This window comes from Triturus cristatus, chromosome 7, assembly GCF_964204655.1.
Source record: "Triturus cristatus chromosome 7, aTriCri1.1, whole genome shotgun sequence".
Lineage (NCBI taxonomy): Eukaryota > Metazoa > Chordata > Amphibia > Caudata > Salamandridae > Triturus > Triturus cristatus.
In genome coordinates this window covers 792,095,991-792,114,182 of record NC_140590.1, presented here as the reverse complement: position 1 = coordinate 792,114,182, position 18,192 = coordinate 792,095,991, and positions in this window count along the sequence as shown.

The following is an 18,192-nucleotide window of genomic DNA, read 5'->3' as shown; positions in this document are numbered from 1 at the left end:
ACGCAATTTAGTGCATGGGGGAAGTGAATCAGACTGCATTCGGTGACAGAGCAAAAAGTGTCACTGTCCACGTTTTGCAAGTAAACTGGTATATTGTCACTTATCACCTCTCCATTTAGCTATTGTTTATAAACGTATTTGAAGAATGCTACTTTTAACCTCTTCAGTGCCCATGACGAGATAGTCTCGTCCTGGAGCACGGTTGCGCTGTGCCCATGACGAGACTATCTCGTCATGAACCCCGCCCGCTAATGTAACGCCCGGCACAGGGCGGGGAAAGGGCGGGGCACTGAAGGGGTTAAAGTATTGTCTAATTCCAAGTTTAATCACCCTGCTGATGGTGTGTGGAGTTTCCAGTGACCCAACCTTGGGTGGATCCGGTTTATTTACAGTACTCCGAGCAGCGAGGCTGCTGTCAGATGGGCAGTTCGTAAACAGACTTTTTCAGTGGCCGTTTTATTCTGCCCTAAAAACACACATTGCATGGGGTTAACTCATTAACTTCCAGCAGGCCAATGCAGAAAATCAGTGCAGTGTTTTACAGACTAAGTTTGATGGGGCCTGTAAAACTTTAGTACTTAGATTCACAATTCAGTGACTGGCTGTGTGTGCTGCTCCAGAGTTGCTGTTTCTTTCTTTGACAAGGCAATGTAATGATTTAGAGCTTTGCATGCCCCTTGTGAGGCCTACGTCTCTTGTTCCATTGTCATAACGTTGCGAGAAGCTAAAGTGGCCAGGGTAGTTAGTTTGTTATTGATTTAATCAGGGAACACACAAAAAGTAGCTTGACATGCCCTGACCAATATTGACATAACTGGGAATGTGGTGAAAGTGACTTGGGTAATTGATGGGTACTTACTGTCTGTGTTAGTGGTACCTGGCAGGAACCTAGCACTTATGCTATTAACATGTATTTGATAAGTGTTTAAATAGCTTAGTTAAGCAGTATCTTAAAATGTTTGTTATTGGGCTGTGTCCTCGTGGTTGCGGACAATGGTTTAAACTCTTGGGCCTTGTGCCCTACAAGAGTTTGCATCCCTGCTTTGTTTTTTGTAATTTGCTATCACAGAATATCTTAGCACTGGCAGATCAGATGTTTGCAGGCCCTGCATGAACTTCTGTCCCATGATGCAGTACTTTTTGTGCAAGATAAATATAACTTTACACCTATATAAAGCTTCCACCAACCGCGAGTGGGCTGCTTTTATGATCTGCCTGATGTGACGACTTTTAGGGTAGGCCTGTGCTGACTACATTGACATTACTTAGTTTGCCAGGCCATACCATTTAATCTGGTTACCTCCATTCTGTACTTCATTTGAAGGAGTCCTAGTTCCTTCTGATACACTAGTTATAGGAAATTGGACACTTTTACTTCAGAATTTACTTTGGGGATGAAATATATGTTTAGAAACTACTTCTAGATTTTGAGCTGGGCTTTGGAATGTTCTTTAGCCTTATAGGATAGGCATTGGGCAGAGATATGGCATTTTATAAAATACTTACCCGTTGAAGTGACAGGATGCCTCATGTACTTGTCTTGTAAAGAAATAAATGCAAATCTTTTTCCCTCTTCTATCCCTCCACCATCCTTCTGAATCCAAATAACTGACTAATATATCCACCACTCAAATTACTTTCATATTTCACTGTACTAATTCACCACTAATCCTTTATGGGTTCCTGAGTAGTGTGCTACTCGCCGATAAAGCGCTTCGATGCCTCATCAGGTATAGTAAGTGCTATATAAATGCAATTAAAATACAATACAATAGTCACATCAGCTAGATGAGCCACCAAAAAGCGAGAGAAAGTGTATAGACTGTACAGGAAGAAAGGTTGAGCGGCTACCACATTGAAAAACACAAGTGCAACAGCTCTCTTGGGCAGGTACAACAGATCTGGGAGGGGATGAAGTGATTTATTAGTAATCTCCCTTGACAAAGCAAAACTTTCAAGAAATGGTAAAAGAGAGCTCCTTAATTTCTATCCATGTCTTTAGTGCTACGATGGATTCTGCTGGGCTAGCAGCAAGATGTTATTGCTATGGAGTCTCCCTTTGAAGATCATGGCTTTGCCTGGTGACTCTCAAACCGGGCGTTAAAGGCCTTGATTTTCCCTTTGTCAGTATTCACCTTATTTGTTCAACATACAAGAGCAGAAATTGTGAAACTTGAGGTGGAGACACTAAATGCGGTAGGCTTGGAGATAAAGAGGTTCTTCAAATCTCAACAGAAGTCTACAGAGCCTCTATTACCCACAAATGTTAAATCCCCCTAACTGCCATTATCAGAAGCAACAGCAATAAGGCCAGAGATATTGCTACCAGAGGAAGCCATCCAGGGCTAAGTTAACTCCATCACTGCCTTCTAATACATCCAAAGGCATTCCTGTGGTAAACAGCAGTGACAACCTCATAAAGACCCTCTAGCCATCTTCCCCCAAATCCCATTTGTCACTCCAGTGGGGGAATAGTATTTCATCTTGAAGAGCGAGAGAGAATAATGGTAATGTGGGTACTAACTATTGATTCATAGGTGCTCACAACATTTCAAGTCAATTACATCACCAGCTCCTCCAATAATATTGAAGCACCAAATGACCATTCTGAGGAAAGAAAATGTTGTGCTATTGCAGATACATGCCATCAAACCTATACCTTCTTTACCAGAGGGACAAGGAGTGTATTCCATATACCTCCTATCCAATATCAGAAGACGGACTGATTCTGCACTTCACAAACAAGTGGCTCGGGAAAGAGAAATTGTATATGCTCAGTATACTTCAGATATTTCCACCAATAAAACAAAGTCTGTGTGTAGGAATCTGGCTCTTTATATACTATATCAAAGAAAGGTATAGTGCAGAGGGTTCAGTGGATCTCCAAAGGTACAGCAGAGGCTAAAGTATATAATATCTTACTCTCTTTTGTGGTTGAGCATTCAGGCTTATCAGAGGGTAGTGTTAAGCATTTATTGTGCAGTCGAGCAAGAAATGACGTCACATCATTGATCCCTAGAGGTGTAAAAATGTGAAAGGGTGGTAACCCAATTTATTTTTTTGAAGTTTTAAATGGACATAAAGTAGTAAATAGAGCCCATGTAGCCACGGTGCTAATTTAAAGCTGAACACCGGGTTTTTCCTGTGGGAAGGGTGGTTCAGAGGGGGGCGCTGTTCATGTGTTTTATACTGTAAAGATTTTAAGTAATCGCACAGTTAATAAAAGAAATCCTAGTATTAGACGTCACACTCTCAAAGACGGAATCTAGACCAATTGTTGGTATAAAAAGTTATATTTTGTTGTTTTATTTCCAGAATCAAGATTGACTTAGTAAAAGGTAAGTTAAACTCTTCATACAATATTACTTTTCAAAAGACAGTGAATATTGGTTTGGTAGGAACATTTAGATTACGTTTGCAGTTGTGAAAACAATTGGTAAACTGTTCAAAATACTTGAAATTACATTTAGAGTACTTTTGGATTACTAGGAGATTGTTTTCCTAGTATGGCATGAAACACACTCCTAACACAGTTTAAGCAATACAGTACATTGGTAAGAGGTTCACTCTTGTGAAAGCACTAAGTTACTTTTTGTTGCGGTACAATACACTTTTCATAGAAAACCCACCATTCAGTCCTATGGAGAAAAACGAAGTGCTAAGTTTGCAGGTAAGTAAACACTCAAGGGGACACAACCAGCGGCACTAGGATGGCCGGGTGCAGAGTGCCAATGGCAGCCAATGGGGCACCTCAGTTGGGGGCTGCTCATGGGCAGTTCACTCTGTCTTGGGAGCCCAGGTCCTAGGGGGAAGGTCAGGGCGTAGAAGGTCCCAGGTTAGCACTAAGTCCACAACACCGGCGGCAGGGTGCTCAGGAGGTGTTGGGAGCCCAGCGACTTCCTATTGAGGATGTCGGTTGTGAAAAAGGACTGCAGGCTAGTGCCAGAAGACTGGACGAAGGAAACTAATGACTGGAAGATGAAGATGAAGAGTTGCTGGACACCAAGACACCTTCAGTCGGGCACCTTAGGACTCAGGAGCTGTGGGTGCAGGAGTGTCCTTTCAAGTTGAGTTCTTCTCACCGGTTCCGGTCGCGGTTAAGGGGGGGGTCTGTTGGAGGGAGGACCACCGGGGAGTCGGGGAGACTATTCCGGGGCACCTTCCTACCGCAAAGTTATAGCCGAGCGCCGCTGAGAAGCCCCCTCGGGGAGGTCTTTCTCCTATGATCGTACTAGGCCCAGTAATACCACCACACAGGACTCAATATCAGTTGCTTGACTTGGTTCTTTATCAGCAGTAGTACGTTCAATATTTACAGTGGGATCGAGGGATCCAGTAAGAGTCTCAATGTCTTTTAGAGGGATAGGGTAGCGGGACAGTCTTCGTACCAACCAGGTACGGGAGGGCTCTGCGCCAGACCTTGAGTGCTGGTCTCAGAGCGGCTCGGACGTGGGGAGCCGCGACGGCGTCTGCAGGGCTCGGGTGGTAGTTCCGCTTGGGTCGAGCCGCGACACAGTCAGCAGGGCTCCGGTGGTAGGTCCGCTTCGGTCGAGCCGCGACGAGGGCAGCTGGGCTCTGATGGTAAGGTTCAACAAGGTCGGGCCGCGACAGCGTCAGCAGGGCCCCAAAGGTTCGTGTAGGCCTTTAAGCACGGTGGAGCCGCGACGTCGTCAGCAGGGCTCAGAGTGTGGGTTCAGGATGAGTCTTCTTCCGTAGGGTCAGCCGCGATCCGATCAGCAGGGCTCTTGACTCCAGGATACAACTGTTGTCCTGTTGTCGGGTCGCCCCAGATATAGGACTGGAGCCCTTTGATGTCCGGACCCTTGCGCCCGGAGGGGGCGGAGAGGCCGGGATGGGAGCGGCCAGACGCCCAGCAGAAGAGGCGCCAGGCCCCAGAGAGCTGTGGGGCGATCGCACCTAGGTGTGGAAGGACGGTTGGGGGTCCCATCGATACTGCCCTCCGCCGGGAGTGGGAAGGGTTCACGTGGTATCCCCCGGGCCAGGGGTTGGCGCCTCGATGTCGGGCCTCGCTGGGACAGAGGCCGGGTGGAGCGGGGTCACGTAGGTGGTCACGTGGAGTGACGTATAATCCAAAATGGAGGAGCCCCGAGGTGCATGGGACCTCGTGCGGCTTAGCGAGGGGGAACAGGACCACGCCACGAGGCCGGCTCCAACACGCTTCCCCCCCAAGCTGAAGGCAGGGAGAGTCACCCATCTCCTTGGGGGTTCTCCTCGCCTAGGCGGAAGAATCTGGACAGGCCGTCCGCATTGGCGTGGTCGTTGCCGGGCCGGTGTTCCACGGTGAAGTCCATCCCTTGCAGCGAGATGGACCATCGCAACAACTTGGGGTTCTCGCCCCGCATTTGCATGAGCCACCGCAAGGGCCGGTGGTCAGTTTGGACCCTGAAGTGGGTGCCGAAAAGGTAGGGCCGGAGCTTCTTGAGAGCCCATACCACGGCGAAGGCCTCCCGCTCGATGGTGCTCCACCTCTGTTCTCGTGGCAGCAGTCGGCGGCTGATAAAGGCCACAGGTCGGTCGAGGCCCTCGGCGTCCATCTGGGAGAGGACCGCCCCGACCCCATACTCCGAGGCATCGGTCTGGACTACAAATTCCTTGCTGTAGTCAGGGGCCTGTAGCACAGGGGCAGCGCACATGGCCGCCTTGAGGGCCTCAAAAGCGGTCTGACAGCGGGGCGTCCAGTGCACCGCCTTGGGCTGTTTCTTGGAAGTGAGCTCCGTAAGGGGGCCCACAATGCTGCCATAATCCTTAATGAATCGTCGGTTGTAGCCTGTGAGGCCTAAGAAGGCCCGGACAGCGGTTTGGGTTGCGGGGGGCTCCCACGCCTGGATGGCGTCGACCTTTAACTGGAGGGGCGCCACCTGGCCACTCCCCACCTGGTGGCCCAGATAGGTCACAGATCCTTGACCGATCTGGCATTTACTGGCCTTAATTGTGAGCCTGGCTCTTTGGAGAGCGGCCAGGACTTCCCCGAGGTGTCCTAGGTGCGCGGCCCAGTGGTCGCTGAAGACTGCAATGTGGTCGAGGTAGGCCGCGCTGAAGGCTTCTAGTCCGGCCAGGACCTTGTTCACTAGCCTCTGAAAGGTCGCTGGGGCGTTTTTCCTACCGAAGGGCATTACCCGAAAGTGGTAGTGCCCATCGGGGGTGGAAAAGGCGGATCGTTCCTGGGCGCCGGGAGTGAGCTTGATCTGCCAGTACCCAGCGGTGAGATCAAAGGTGCTTAGGTAGCGGGCGGCCCCTAAGCGATCGATCAGCTCGTCTGCTCGTAGCAAGGGGTGGGCATCGGTCTTGGTGACTGTGTTCAGGCCCTGGTAGTCGACACAAAATCTGAGTTCCGGGGCAGTGCCGGGGGCGGCGGCCTTCGGCACCAAGACTACCGGGCTGGCCCACGGGCTGTCTGATGGCTCGATGACTCCGAGGGCGAGCATCTTGGAGACCTCGGTCTGTATGCAGGCTCGGACTCGGCCAGGTACTCTGTAAGCGCGGTGTCGCACAGGGGGGCTGTCCCCAATATCCACGTCGTGGACGCACCAGGGGGTCACCCCGGGCGTGAGAGAGAAGAGGGCAGCGAAGGGTTGCAGCAGCTTCTGGCAGTCATGGCGCTGTTCTGGTGGCGGAGAGGCGGACGCCCTCCAAGGAGCCGTCTTGGCCCGAGGACCCCAGGAGGTCTGGTAGGGGCTCGGAGTCACTTTCGCCCCCATCGTCGGTAGCCAGCAGCAGGCTTAGTTCAGTTCGGGCAAAGTGGGGCTTGAGCCGGTTGGCGTGCAGGACCCGGAGGGGGTTCCTCGGGGACTCCATGTCGACCAGGTACGTGACGGGGCTCTTCCTCTCAACTACCTTGAAGGGCCCGGTCCACTTGTCCTGCAGGGCGCAGGGGTCCACGGGTGACATGACCCAGACTTGCTGGCCCGGCTCGAACTCGATGGTTGAGGCATTTTCGTCATACCAGCGTTTCATGTCTTCTTGGCTGGCTTCGAGGTTGGCTTCTGCCAGGGCCCGGAACTTCCGAGTCTGGTTCCGCAGGGTCAGGAGGTACCGGTAGACGTCGGGAGGGGCATCTTGGACTTGCGCCTCCCAGCCCTCCTTGACCAGGCTGAGGGGCCCTCGGACGGGGTGCCCATACAATAGTTCGAAGGGGCTAAAGCCTAGGGATTTCTGTGGTACCTCCCGATAGGCGAACAGGAGGCAGGGTAGCAGGACATCCCGTCTCCTCCTCAGGGGCTCTTCCAGGCCCTTGATCATCCCTTTCAGGGTTCTGTTGAACCGCTCGACCAGTCCGTTCCCCTGGGGGTGGTAAGGGGTGGTGAACTTATAGGTGACCCCACATTGTTGCCAGAGGGATCTCATGTACTTTGAAATAAAGTTCGTACCCCTGTCGCTCACCACTTCTCGGGGGAACCCCACCCTGGAGAAGATGCCCATCAGGGCCCGGCCCACCACTGGAGCTGTCACGGTGCGGAGTGGGATGGCCTCGGGGTATCGGGTGGCGTGGTCGACCAGTACCAGGATGAAGCGGTGTCCCAGGGCGGTTCGGGGGTCGAGGGGCCCCACAATGTCGATCCCCACTCGTTCGAACGGGGTGTGGACGGCTGGAAATGGTTGTAGGGGGGCTTTCACTCGACCCCCAGTCTTCCCGCTAGCCTGGCAGGTCGGGCAGGACCGGCAGTGATGGTCCACGTCTCTTCTCATTCGGGGCCATTAGAAATGGGTCACTAGGCGGCTGTAAGTTTTGTCCCGCCCGAGGTGTCCGGCGAGGGGCACGTCATGCGCCAGGTTCAGGAGGAACTCTCGAAATCGGAGGGGGACCACCAACACCCGGCCGGCCCCTAGTTTGGCGACTTTCTGCTCGCTATACAATAAGTCATTGTCCCAATAGACCCAGTGGGTTCCCGTGGGGTCCCCCGCGGCCTGGGCGGCCACTTGCTGTCGGGCCCCCTCGAGGGACGGGCAGGCCTTCTGCTCTTGCTGGAATTATTCGCGGGTGGGGCCCCCGTCGTGGCGCCACTGGGCCAGCTCGGGGATCTCGCTGAGGGAGGCGGCCTCGTCGGGAGAAAGTTCAGATGGCCCGGCCTCCTCGTCAGGTTCCTCCGTGCCGGAGGAGGGTGGTAGTTAGGGGCCCGTCGGCTTGTCGGGGGCCGTGGCAGCGGCTGGTTGGGCGGTCATGGACCGGGTGGTGGCGCAGGCCCACTCGGGCAGTCCTAGCATCCCCAGATGCTCTCGGCGTTCCACCTGGGCCCAGGGGGAGCTCTCTAGGTCATTCCCCAGGAGGCAGTCCACTGGGGCGTCGTCGCGGACAGTTACTTTTAGGGTGCCGGACACTCCTCCCCACTCGAAGGGGATCCTGGCCATCCGGCACATGCTCTCGGTGTTGTCCGCGGTCCGGACAGGGCATAGGACATGTGGCAGGATTTGTTCGGGGGTCACCAGGTGGCAGCGGACAGCGGTCACACTGGCCCCAGTGTCCCGGAGGGCTTCGGCCCGTCGTCCCTTGATGGTGACCCACTGCTGGTACTTCTGGGTGTTGCTTGGGATGGCAGCTCGGGGCACCATCTCTCGGGAGCCCAGGCATACAAGCGATACATGCAGCTGGTTCCCACTCGGGGGACCCGCCGTCGTGGTTTTCCTCCTCGTCTTCTCCCTCCCCCAGGGCTGCGGCGGCTATTTGCCGGGAAGGGGGCCCAGCGGTCCCGTTCCATCGGTTCACGGGGCAGGCCGGGTCGCTCGCATAGTGGCCGGTCTGCTGGCAGCCGAAGCAGGTCACTGTCGGTCGTGGTCCAGGCCGTGCGATAGGGGCCCCCCTTCGGCCCAAGGTCGGGGACGTGTGGTTGGTGGCTTGGCCTTGTGGCGGGCTTCTGGGCGGCCCGGCCGGGAATTCTCGTCTGCGGTGGGACCCCCCTCCTCCGCCTCGCTGGCGGGGAGGTCCCGTGGTACTCCGTTGGTAGTCCCCCACGGGGTTCCGGGGGACCCGGGTGTTGACCCATCGGTCTGCTTCGGCGGCGAGCTTCCGGGGCTCAGTCAGTTTACTGTCCAGGAGGTGTTGCCTTAGTTCAACAAAGCAGTTGTTGGCGAGGTGCTCCCAGACAATGAGGTCGAACAGTTCATTGTATGAGGTGACCTTGCTCCCTTTTATCCATCCTTCAAAGGCTCGGCTGAAGAAGTCCACGTATTCGACCCACGTGGTACCGGGGAGCTTCTTGCAGTCCCAGAAGCGCTGCCGGTACATCTCGGCTGATAGTCCGTAGCGTGTGAGTAGGGCTTCTTTCATGTGGTCGTATGATGTCATCACCGCTTCGGGGAGTTGCAGCAGGGTATCCCGGCCCTCGCTGAGGAACCTCCCCAATAGGCCGGCACCCCAATCCTTCCGGGGTACCCGATGGGAGGTCATGGCTACTTCATATGCTCGGAACCATTGCTGGATGTCGTCATTTTTATAGTACTCCTTGACGACATCCTTGGGGATATGAACCTTTGGCTCGGTCAGTGGCAGAGCGTCCCGGGCTCCGGGGGTGCTGGTCTCCCCCGTTTTGGATTTTAGTTCAAGTTCCTTGAGGCTCCTCTCGTGCTCGAGGGTTAGCCGTCTCTCCTCTAGCTCCCGATGCCGTTTCTTTTCCTCGATTTCCTCTTGCAGCCGTAGTTGCTCCAAGGCTATTTTCTTCTCCGCCAGTAGGAGCTCACCGTCCAGCCGGAGTCGGGCGAGGTCCATTTCGTGTGTCCGGACCCTCTCCCGTTCTCGCATTTCTTCGTGGGAAAGGCTGGTTTCTGGGACGTTTCGCCCCCCATCTGTCGGGGTTGGGGTCGGCAGGTTTCCGTCCCGGGCCGAGGTCCCTTCGGCTCGGGGTGGAGGGGTCTCAGGTTCTGCCCAGGCTTTCAGGGCTTTCTGCATTTCTTCCTTGGTGCCCAATCCTGTGGTTGGGATCCCTTTGTCCTTGCAGAATTGTTTCAGTTCTTTGTGGGTGTATTCTTCCAACCTTTCCGGCTGGAAGGCTGCGGCCACGGTTGCCTCTTGGCCGTCTATGGTTCCCTTTTCTTTCCGTCTGGTTAGGTAGTGGGTGCGTTACTTGCCTGTACGATTGCGTCTGGCTCGGATCCCGTCCCTGGCCACCAAATGTTGGAGGGAGGACCACCGGGGAGTCGGGGAGACTATTCCGGGGCACCTTCCTACTGCAAAGTTATAGCCGAGCGCTGCTGAGAAGCCCCCTCGGGGAGGTCTTTCTCCTATGATCGTACTAGGCCCAGTAATACCACCACACAGGACTCCATATCAGTTGCTTGACTTGGTTCTTTATCAGCAGTAGTACGTTCAATATTTACAGTGGGATCGAGGGATCCAGTAAGAGTCTCAATGTCTTTTAGAGGGATAGGGTAGCGGGACAGTCTTCGTACCAACCAGGTACGGGAGGGCTCTGCGCCAGACCTTGAGTGCTGGTCTCAGAGCGGCTCGGACGTGGGGAGCCGCGACGGCGTCTGCAGGGCTCGGGTGGTAGTTCCGCTTGGGTCGAGCCGTGACACAGTCTGCAGGGCTCCGGTGGTAGGTCCGCTTCGGTCGAGCCGCGACGAGGTCAGCTGGGCTCTGATGGTAAGGTTCAACAAGGTCGGGCCGCGACAGCGTCAGCAGGGCCCCAAAGGTTCGTGTAGGTCTTTAAGCATGGTGGAGCCGCGACGTCGTCAGCAGGGCTCAGAGTGTGGGTTCAGGATGAGTCTTCTTCCGTAGGGTCAGCCGCGATCCGATCAGCAGGGCTCTTGACTCCAGGATACAACTGTTGTCCTGTTGTCGGGTCGCCCCAGATATAGGACTGGAGCCCTTTGATGTCCGGACCCTTGCGCCCGGAGGGGGCGGAGAGGCCGGGTAGGGAGCGGCCAGACGCCCAGCAGGAGAGGCGCCAGGCCCCAGAGAGCTGTGGGGCGATCGCACCTAGGTGTGGAAGGACGGTTGGGGGTCCCATCGATACTGCCCTCCGCCGGGAGTGGGAAGGGTTCACGTGGTATCCCCCGGGCCAGGGGTTGGCGCCTCGATGTCGGGCCTCGCTGGGACAGAGGCCGGGTGGAGCGGGGTCACGTAGGTGGTCACGTGGAGTGACCGAGGTGCATGGGACCTCGTGCGGCTTAGCGAGGGGCAACAGGACCACGCCACGAGGCCGGCTCCAACGCGGTCCCTTCAGGATGAGGCTGCAGGTGTTGAGGAGAAGGTCGGTGGAGGTCGTCAGATGCCAGAACACAGGTCAGGATCACCGGGGGACCTCGCTGGTGTGTTGGGCCACTCGAACTTGGGTCCTGGGCGTCGGGTGCAGAGTGGTGAGGACCTGCGTATCGGGCTGGATCTGGAGTTCTGGCTTGGGTTGGTGTTGGACAAATTCGGTGTCCACATGAGATCAGAGTTCTTTAGGAAGGCAGGGTAGGGCTGGTCCCTGGGGTTCTTGGAGGCTGCTGGCTGCAGGACACACCGGTTTCAGCTTGCAGGGATTTCAGAGCAGGAGACAGGCTGATGGGGCTGAGGCCAAAGCAGTTGTCGTCGTCTGCCTCTTCTGCAGCATGGCTCTTTGGTCCTTCTTGCCATGTTGAATCCGGAGAGGCAAGGTTCAGGGGTGCCATTAAATACTAAATTTAGGGGCGTTACAGGGGTGTACAGGTTGGGACCAATGGGTCCCTTCCCTGGGGTGTTTACACCCCGTAGAAAGCCACCCTCCAGTGTGAGGGACACATTAGTCTCTTCCTGATTGGAGGTGTCCCCCCCATCTACAAGATGGTGGAGACTGAGATGTGGGCTTCATCTCACCTCCCCTACCTGAGGGGTGAGGTTGGCACAGGTGGTCACCCTCCTTTCCTAGCTAGGTTTTCCCGCCGGTTCTCACACCCAAAATGGGTGATCAGACCCGGTGGTAACTAGTTACTGATAGCATCAAAAGACTGGGGGTAGCTGACTAAGGTGGCAGGCCTTTGAAGCTTGCTCTCCCAGGACCCTGCCCATCCTGGGGGAGCCAGTCAGGAACCACACTAGATTTGGTCGTTTTTCAGAGGGCCTCTCTTATTTCTGCATTTCTTATTAAATCTAACACTAGCATCAGTGGGGGTTTAATGTGCTGGGACGTTTGATACCAAACCTCCCAGACTTCGGTAAAGCCGTCATGGAGCTTTGGAGTTCGTATTGACAAACTCCCAGTCCATGCATTAAAAATGGCTTCACTGCACTTACAATGTCAGGGCCCGATTCACACAACTAACTTAAGACAAAATCCTAAACTTACTACCATTTTAGTATTCAAAGAAGGCACTTACTCATGTTGGTATTTACAGAAGGCACTTACTCATTTCGGTATTCACAGAAGTTAGGACTCCTAACTTTAGGACTCCTAAATACCTTCTGTGAATACCGAAAGTCTTAAAGTTAGAATTTTTCTCAATTTAGGAGTAGTAAAGTTAGGACTCCTAACTTTAGGACTCCTAAAGGCCTTCTGTAAATACCGAAAGTCTTAAAGTTAGAATTTTTCTCAGTTTAGGAGTAGTAAAGTTAGGACTCCTAACTTTAGGACTCCTAAACTGAGAAAAATCCTAACTTTAAGACTTTCGGTATTCACAGAAGGCATTTAGGAGTCCTAAAGTTAGGACTACTAACTTCTGTGAATACCGAAATGAGTCCTTCTGTGAATACCAAAATGGTAGTAGGTTTATGATTTTGTCTTAAGTTAGTTCTGTGAATCGGGCCCTCAGTGAATGGCACAGACACTGTAGGGGCATATTGGTCATGCAGCTATACCCTCATCTGTGGTAATATGTACCCTGCCTTTAGGGCTGTAAGGCCTGCTAGAGGGGTGACTTACCTATGCCACAGGAAGTGTGGGTGGGCATGGCACCCAAGGATATGTGCCATGTCGACTCCTCAGTTTGGTCTGCACCAAAGCACGCAGCCTGCTCTATCGGTGTGGGTGTTAAGGTGAGGGGCCTCTGAGGATGGCATGCTGCAGCCCTCAGAGGTCCTCTTTGGTCACAAGGCCCTTGGTACCAGGGGTACCTTTTACAAGTGATTTACATGTGGCTCAGAGGTGTGACAATTGTGAGTAACAAAGGTACGGTTTTGGAAAAGAACACAGGTGCTGGGGCATGGTTAGCAGGATCCCAGCACACACTGAGTCAAGTTGGCATCCGGTATATGGCAAAAAGTTAGGGGTTAACCACTTTCCTATAGTGTGCAATAGGTTTGCAGGACACTCCCCTCCCCCCCCTCACCAATAGCAAAACACCATAGAAAGTATCTGAGATTTTTATCAGGAATTCACATTTCTACCATTGTGACTAAATCCACCCCATGCTCGTTCTCCAAATGTATGCCTTGGGTGCAACTCCTTGAAGACACTATGGAATATTCATATACCCTTATTTAGATGACTGGCTAGCAGCTCATGAAGGAAGAAGCGAGACCTCAGAAGGAGAGCACTCTTGCGCCATAGACTAAACTTCAAGGTCAATCAGTATTAACAACTGCTCCAATTCTTTCCTAGCTCGGGGCAATAATCGACTCAGAAAAGGAAGTGTTTGCTATGTAGGAGAGAGTGGCACCAATCAAGAACAAATGTCACATTATGTTGAACAACAGCACAGCAGATCTCCCTTCTCAGTTCTGTGGGTTCCTGCGTGCCCACTTTCCTGAATACATAGCAGCATATGAGATCCCCTTAGCAGTGCCTAAAGGATCTTGGATGGCAGAGATATGACAACTTGTATGACAAGCTAATGGTAACAGCAAAACAATTTCTCTTGTGTTGTTAAAGAGGAAACCACCCTCAAATTCTGTTTCAACACTGTTGCAGAGAATTGTCACAGATCCATCTCTTCCGGATTGGGGAGTTCATCTAGGAGAACTTGTCAGTGTAACGTTGTTGGTCAGACAAGGAAAGCTTTTATCATATCAGCCTCCTGGATTTGAGAGCCGTGCATCTGGCTCTCCTTCCATCTCTGATGATGAAAACCATTCCTATTTAGGCGGATAGTAAGCCCCTTTACTATATAAACAAGCATGGAAGCTCAAGATCGGGAGCACTAACCCTGGAAGCAGCGCAATCTGGCTCTGGGCAGAAGCCAGGTGTCTCATGCTGGAGGTGGTGCACATCCCAGTTACGCAGAATCATCAGGCACACTTTCTGAGCCGTTTCTATGAAGAAAACAACAAATGGGTTGTGGGTGACAAAGTGTTGCAAGATGTCTTTGAAGAGTGGGGAACTCCATCACGAGACCTCTTTGCAAAGGCTCAAAAGAGTAACTCAGATGCTTTGCAGAGTTCCGGAGCTAGGCTCATTTGCCAGTGCCCGTTTGATGAGCTAGACCAGCTGTATGTCTTTTCTCCAGTCCCGCTGGTGACAATGGTAAATTTAATGTCCAATGTTATGCGTCTGAATTTGGCAGCTCCTAAAATCAGACATGATGGTCATATGATTCCCCTCCCTCACACACACATATTGACATTCTAGGGAAAGCTAAGCACCTATCCACAAGGACCTGCTATGTACATAAATGGAAAGGGTCTGCATTTGGTGCCAGAACAAGGGACATAGCCCATTACTTGTCAAGACAGTCATCATCCCATACCGTTTGCACCTATGCGCAGTCCAAAGCACACTTTGCTGCAATTACAGCCTACAGAAACATTGCAAATCAGATGTCCTCCTTCAAAATCCCTTTGATCAGAGATTTTTCAGAAGAAAGTGTTCCCTCCAATCAAAACTCTATCACCTCCATGGGAACTTAATCAAGTTATGTCTAAATTAACAGGCCTTCCTTTTGAGTGTAGTCACAAGGATATATTGCAGCATCTTTCCTGGGAAACGATTTTCTCAATAACAATTAAACATAGGGTTAACAAATGCCAAGCCCTTTCTGTTGTGGAGCTACATAGTATTTCACTTGGTGGTAATGAGAACACACCTATCTTTTCTCGCCACGTTATGGCACAATTCCACGTTAACCAAACCATTATCTTGGGGGTGGGCAGCCGCAGAAGATGGCAGATGCCCGAATTGGGAGCTCCCTGGCCGGGCGATAAACCCCTCAAATCCCCCAATAATCCACGAGCATCCGTGCTAAAATACTGTGGCTGCATCGCTGAGCGCTTCAGCAGCGAGTAGAGGCCACTCACGAGCCGCGCAGCGGAACAACTGAGACAATAAACCAAGACCAGCTCAGCAGCCGGTTCTCGGATTACGCGAGGCTGCGGCCTGAAAGAGCAGGAGGAGGTACTGAGCTGCGAGCAGGGGCGCGGTCGGAGGCACTGGGGTGCGGCGAGCTGCCTTATTCGGAGCACCGCTCCCACCAGCACCCGAGCAGCGAAACGGCAGGGGACATGTACGGCGGATGCCGACCCTCCCTCCAGGCCTGACACGCGCCAGTGGGGTCGGGGAGCAGAGACCCGGCCGGCGGCTAGGCCTGAACCCACGAGGCTCCTCCAGCGGAGGCCTGTGGCGGTCGAAGACACCTGAACGCCACAGCACTGGAACAGCAGGTGCAACAAGGCAAGGGACATCGTCCCACAAGCGGTCAAACAAAAAAAGTAGCTTGACATGCACTGACCAATATTGACATAACGGGATGTGGTGAAAGTGACTTGGGTAATGGATGGATGGGTACCTTGACTGCGGCTGGGTCCGAATAAATGCGAGGCCGCCTGCTGCTGCCTAGCGCTACCGGGGAGGCCTGTGGTCCGAGACCTAGTGCCGTAAAGCAACTCAGGATTGCAGGTACTATCGGCCACATGCATATGTCTTGCTGATGGGAACTGCGGGGGTGCACTGGAAGGGAAGGCTGTACCTGACCAAATAGGGGGAGGTGAGGCCAGGACACGTGTGGACACCAAGGGTGCAGAACCGTGGCCAACGAAGCCCCCCATATATGACACGGACTAAACGTGAAGGGACCTTAGCCTGTTCTGATAACGGTCCACATAACCAGAACGCAGAGAGGAGGACCTGGAACTCAGCGAGGGACTGGGCTCAGTAAACGGCAGGAGTGCACCACGGTCTCATAGGGCAGGTGGAACTGACACCAAGGGCACAGAGGGTGGTCACTGTACCAAGCATGTAACCCACACAGGCGGAATAAATAGAGGCACCACAGCACGAAGGGGCAGCATATACAAGGTGCGAAGGACACCCTGCAAGAAAAAAGAAAAGTTGTGCTTAGCCGCCATTTTGGGGATTGAGCAACGCCAGCATGGGAAGGCCGAAAGGGAAACAAGTGGAGCAGGACCCGACTGTAGTATCCGGCTGGATACATTCTAGTGTTTCACTGAGGCTGTAACCCACACTAAACACCCCCCCACCACAGGCGTCACCAGTCAGGTGACCCTGACAATAAAAGGGGCCAAGCGCACGTGCTCGAGGCCAGTTATCTACCATCATACTGAGTGTCTGTGTGCTCCTTAATTATCTATGCGGGCCTAGCGCCCGACCACTTTACAGTGGCGACGAGGGGGCTGTGCCCGTGCGTGCAGCAGCCCAGCAGATAAGGAAAAGGGGGAGAGCTGCCACAGGAAGGGCACCTCCCCGGAGCAGGCGAGAAAAGCGCCTGATCGCCTGCCGGCATGTGAAGAGCCCCAGGTGTGAAGCGAGGTGACCGGGAGCCCACCCCACACCTCATGTGCCTGCTGTGACCCCCCCCCCCGCGTGGAAGAGCCGTGGGGGAGACTCCTGATGAGCCACCGGGCATGAAGAGTGACCCGTGATGGCGGGAAATGGAGAGTGAGCAAGGCTGGACTGCCCAGATGCCGGCCGCCGCTGCTACTGCCGAGAAGAGAGAGTGCGGGCGGAAGGTGAGCCCTGAATGCGAAATGGCAGGGGGCCGTGACGAGAGCCTAGCGTGAGAGGAGTAGACGCCCACTTCCCCGCGAGGAAGAATAAACTCTGCCCATAGCGAAGTCAGCAGTCCCCGGGAGCCAAACGGACCTCTCCTCACCCCCACGCAGCGTGTGCAATGTGGAGGAGTGAGGAGACAGCGTCTGGCCAGCGGCCGACTAGAGAGGCGATCCCAAAGTGCCTCAAGAAGCGAATGCAGCAGCACCGACTGAAGGTCCCTGCCCTCCCACCTGCACAGGGTGGAGGAATCACCTGCTCGCCGCCAGCCGCTCCAGGAATGAAGCCCCGCCAGCCGTGGGAACCGGAGAGCAGCTCCGCTGCCTTTCATGCCCCGCAGAAGTGAAGGGGTCGTGGGGTGTGTGGCGCGAAAGGAAGAGGTGTCCCATACGCCGGTGAGTTGCGGGAGCCCACCCCGCATCAGTGTCAGAAAGACCATCTGAAAAGCGAGAGGACGGAGAGTGGAGTAGCTAACCACTCCCCGACCCCCGGAAGGACATCAAGCGGTGCCCATCCCCCACCCCGCGAACATGAGAATGCGAGGCCTGTGGCCGGTCGGAGCGGCTGGTGCGCAATGTGAACAGCAGGAGTAAAGCAGCATGGAAAACAAAGCGATGTGAAGCTACTGAGGCGGACAGGAACACTGCTGGCGGCACCGGATGAACAACAGTGAATTAAAAGAGGACTAAATGAAATGCTCCCCTGGACTGCACGTGTGACGGGACGAGGGGCACCAGGAGACCATCTGATGGGACACGGCAATCATGATGCTAGAGTCCCTGCAGAGTGGATGCAGGCAGCGCTGCATTAGAGTTCAGCAGAGACTGAGAGGCAAAGATAAAGCGACACTGCCACCTAGTAGCCAACTCACGAAAATGCACCCGCTGATCGAGCGAAGTGCAGCTGAACAGGGACAGTGACTGGAGAGCACTGGAAGTGCTCAGAGACAGTTCCAGGCTGCCGTGACTCATGGTGAGAAGTCAGGGCATGGAAAGCTGACACGATGAATAGGAGGTGCATTGAACAAGAACACATGTGCGAGGAGAGAGCCGCATGCGGTGGCAGAGAGAGGAATGCACTAAAGTCACGAAGGGAAGACAGCATAAAAGATGTCAAAGGACAGATAGCTCCACAACGTGGCTGGGCTATTGCAAGAGTGCAGTAAGCAAGTACCCCGCCGTTAAAGTGATACAGCGAGAGGAACCCCAGGAAGAAATGAAGGGCGCAATCACTAGCGCGCAAAAGGGGTGACCAGGAGCAGGTTGAAGGAGCTGTGGCGCAGACCACCAGAAGCACTGAACCGAGCTGAGGCAGAGCGTGCCAGAGAGTGCAGCGGTACCTG